General features: G+C 39.2%; 1 pseudogene; it reads right to left on the minus strand.

Moving 5' to 3' along the window:
* Nucleotides 1-1255: 1255 nt before the first annotated feature.
* On the minus strand, nt 1256-1802 carry LOC103201726 (annotated as a pseudogene).
* Nucleotides 1803-4475: the final 2673 nt, after the last annotated feature.

A 4475-nucleotide genomic window follows, 5' to 3' on the forward strand; every position in this document is an offset into this window, starting at 1 on the left:
CACTTGGAAGGGGATCTATGTAGGAGATCCTGGATAGAGAGGGAGAACAATGTGGAACAAAAGTCAAAATCATTTGGAGGAAAAAAAAAAAAGATGGGGACCAGGTTTGCTGGTCCTATAGAGCCTGGTGGAACCACTGAGACTATGGCCCCTAGCTGCCCTTTAGATCTGGAATTAAACTCACACCTGTGGCTCCCAGCCAAGCAATAGCCAGGCATATGAGTTGAACATTTACCTGAGGTAGATACACCTTTTGGAGAGAACAATCATGGGAGAAAGAAGACCTGCTTATGCACAGGGAGACAGCCCAGGGGGCAAGAGTGTATGGAGGGATGGACACTGGGAAGAGGTAACTATGGGGAGGAAGAAAGAGGGGAGCTGTTGCATTGTGGTAAATTGTGGTCAATGTCATGAGACAAAGTGTATGTGAACTGCTGTATGAAAAATGAATTTGCTCTGTAAATTTTCACCCAAATCACAATAAAAAATAAAAATAAATAAGTAAAAAAGACTATGCCCTTAGACTCCTATCAGGCCTGGAACTGAACTCACTCCTGTGACCCAACTTTAAGCCAAATAGGTCTATAAGGTGAAAAGTAACATCAGGGAGGTAAACACTCTTTAGAAAACCAATCATACAGATCAAAGGGCATCATTTGCCCAGGGATAAAACTCAGAAGGCAGGAAGGAATAGAAAAGAAGAACAAATTAAATAGTAAACAGGGAAGAAGTGGTAAGAGTGCTGCTACATTGTGGGGATTGCAATCAGTGTCACAAAGCAAAATATGTGACTTGTTGAATAGAAAACCAATCTGTGCTGTAAACTTTCACCCAAATCACAATAAAAAAGTTTTTTTTAAAAAAATAACCACCAAATTTACCTAAAATTCAGGCCAAAAGAAGGGCACTGGGCTCTTCTAGCACAGTAAGTCTTGGGATCCCAGGGTCAAAGTTTGGGAATCTTTTCTCAGTACTAAATCATGAGCTGACTTTTCTTTTTTCATACAGTAAAAGAGCTGAGGAATATTGCATAGGAATATCAGAAACTGCCTCACTGGAAACAAAAGCTATTTACATTAAATAAAAAAAGTGTTTCCAGGCTGTGTCTGCTACATTTATGGCATGGTGCATACAAACTGTGACCAAACTCTTGGAGACAGCTTCTGGCATTCAACACCACATGAAAATAAATCAGAGGGTGGAGAGAGGAAAGAGGAGAAAGTGGAGGCAGAGAGGGAAGAGGACAAGTCTTGACTCATTTCTGGGTTTGGAATTGACTGGGCAATCAGTGTAGTCCTTCATAAAGCCCATCTCCTTTGTTGCCTCGTGTAGCCTGAATGTACCAGTTTCTGTGTTGCAAGAAAGGCAAGTCCAGCTTGTCTGAGGTTTCAGCAGTTTGCATGGCATTGAGAAGGTCCTGCTTGTTAGTAAACACTGTAAGACAGTGTTCCTGAGTTGTTTCTGCCAACATCATCATGAGCTGTTCATGGGCCTCATTAATACTTTCCTGGTCCTTGCTGTCAACAACCAAGATCAAATTTTGTGTGGTCTGGAAGTAGTGGTGTCACAGGAGCCAGACTTTATCCTGACCTCCCCTGTCTTACACAGTGAGGCTAATGTTTTTATACTCAACAATTTATATGTTGAAACTTATACTGGGAAAGTGGTAACTATTTTGTCAAGCTTTAGTTCATATAGAGTGATGGTCTTTCCTACAGTATAGGCCAACAGTGAGAATGTGCATTTCTTTCTTTTTTTCATCCAGAAAAGCCACTGAAAGAGTTAGAAAAAATATTCCCCATTATTCAGTGATGAACTCAACACTGGCCAGAGATGTCTCTCAGTGGCCAGTTGGCTGATGCAGTTGCTGTAAATTGGGAGACAGGCATTGGTTTCAATACTACAATATGGAGGTTCTCCTTAGAACACTTTTTCATGGAGCTTCTCCTGGAAATAATATTCCATAGAACATGTTTTGGGAAATAATTATGTAACACTACCATGTTAAATATGCAGATGAAGAAACAGAGGCTTCCAAGAAAGACGGCCTGGTCCCATCCTGAAAGGAATTAGAGCTCCAATCTGAAATTTGTATGAAAATTCCCCCCACTTCTTTCTTTCCTTTCACCACATGAAAGTAAACCTTGAAGTGTCCCAATACTGGTGGCTCAAATTCCAGTAGGTGGACAATTTCATGTGATGTCCCTTTGGAGTCAACCACAATCTCTTATGGCCCCAATTTCTCCTTATCTCTTCATAGAGATGAGAAAGACATACTTCAATATTTTTGTCTGATATTTTATTTCTAGACTGAATAGTGATCCTATCTACCCTGTAGATAGAGGTCTTTTATTTATTCTTAAATCCATCCATCTGGCACACAGCCTCAAAATTCATTTGTAAAAGTCCTCTATGAATCTAAGAAATAAAATATCTTTTGACCGTCATTTGGTTTAGTTTAGTCAAATCAAAGATTAATGTTTGGGGTGAGGGGTAGGGTGTAGAATTTCTAACAATTAGATCTCAACTGAAGGATGCAGTGTGCCTTAAGGGAGTATTTGGTCTGAATTAACAACCTCTGTTCCAAGCAACTTACTATAGCTTCCATCACTTTTGAAGTCCGATAAGCTCACTTTGCCTCTATCTCTAGGCCTCACTCTTTTGGGTGCTATCTCCCTTTGTGCGTGCTTGTTTCTAATACTGTTACTTTGAGGTAGCAAAGATAGTGGATAGACCAAAGGACAAGGCTTCCAATTTATTTATCTCTCCTCTAATGTTCTTTCTCAAAATACTATTCAAATCATCCCACTATTGAAATAATATCAAAGACTTTTTACCTATGGAGAGTTCACTTGCAAGAACAAAGATCCTTAAGCTTTAGAGACTTCTAAGAAGTTTGCATCTTGACCCTCATACCTAGAAGAATATTATTTTGTAAAAACTCTTTCTAGTTATAGTTTTCTATTCCGTTCATCTCAATATCTTCATAGGAACATACATCTTTGATATGGACAATATTTCTATCTTCAATCTGATGTCTCAGCTTTACACCTCCAGGAAGAAGTTTCCAACATCCCCTGCAACCATGACCATACAATCTATTGATTTAACAGTTGTGACATTTTCCTTTTATTCAGATTTTAACTCACTTTTACCTTCAGTTGCTGTCACAGGTACCTCTTCCTTTTTCACCATCCTTCAGGCCCTATATACCCCTTCCTAGACTCTACCTCAGGCTTCTAGATTTGATAGCCATATGGAGGCCTCCTAGCATCACACAATCAGAGTTTAAGGATTAGAGACTAGTTCTAAATTTTGCTTATTCCAGAGAAGCTCCTTTGTTTAACTGCACAGTCCACATAAGATGTTATTATACTTGTTATTTGGCATCTACTCTACATAACAAAATTGTATCTAGATGTAATGTATATTAATGAGATTAATCTCTGAAGTTTTCCATATTTTGTGTAAGAGGTAAAACTGGACAGGTGTACCAGATACATTACAGATAGATCACATATTTGTATTGTATAATAACTTGATTTACACTAGTGATTCTAGTCTAGTAAAAAGAAAACAAAATAAAGCAAAACAAAAAAACACAAAACCAAACTCAAGTGCCATCAAGTTGGATCTGACCCACAGTGACCCCTCGTTGGGTTTCCAAGGTGGTATCACTATGGAAGTAGATGCTCATCTTCCTTCTGAGGAGTGGCTGGTGGGTTTGAACTGCCAGCCTTCTGGTTAGCAGTCAAATGCCTTGGGCACTATGCCACCAGAGCTCCTAGTCTAGTAGGGATACATATATCTACCAGGGAATATTTGACAGTTTCTGAAGATATTTTGGGTTGTCACACTTTGCTGTATAGCATAAAGGATTAAATGTTTGACCACTAGCAGAAAGACTGGGAGTTCAAACCTAAGTAGAGGTGCCCTGGAAGATTAAGCCTGGAGACCTGCTCTGAAAGTTTACAACTTTGAAAACCCTAAGGAGTAGTTCTACTCTGCATACATGGGGCTGCCATAAGTCAGAATCAATTTGATGGCAACTAGTAACAACAGCTGAAGGAAGCTACTGGTATCTAGTGGGTACAGACTAAATATGCTGCTAAACATCCTACAGTGCACAGGACAGTCCCACAAAACAAAGAATTGTCCAATCCAAAATGTCTAAATGCCTCTGTTGAGAAACCTTAATTTCAATAATGAGAACGTATTGTAAATTCTAGGATTTCTGGTGGCGTTGGGGTTAAAGTATTTGGTTGCTAAATAAAAGGTTGCAGATTGGAGTCCTCCAGCTGCTCCTCAAAAGAAAGATGAGGTAGTCTTCTTTTGTAAAGATTTACAAAGTTGAAAACCTGATGGGGCAGTTCTGTTCAGTCCTATAGGGTTGCTATGAGTTAAAATCAACTCAATGGCAGTGAGTTTTTGTTTTTGCTTTTATTTTAAGTTCTGTGACGTTAGAGGAACATTTG

Source organism: Orycteropus afer, unplaced genomic scaffold, assembly GCF_000298275.1.
Source record: "Orycteropus afer afer isolate SDZICR_OR568_19922 unplaced genomic scaffold, OryAfe1.0 scaffold00162, whole genome shotgun sequence".
Taxonomy (NCBI): Eukaryota; Metazoa; Chordata; class Mammalia; order Tubulidentata; family Orycteropodidae; genus Orycteropus; species Orycteropus afer.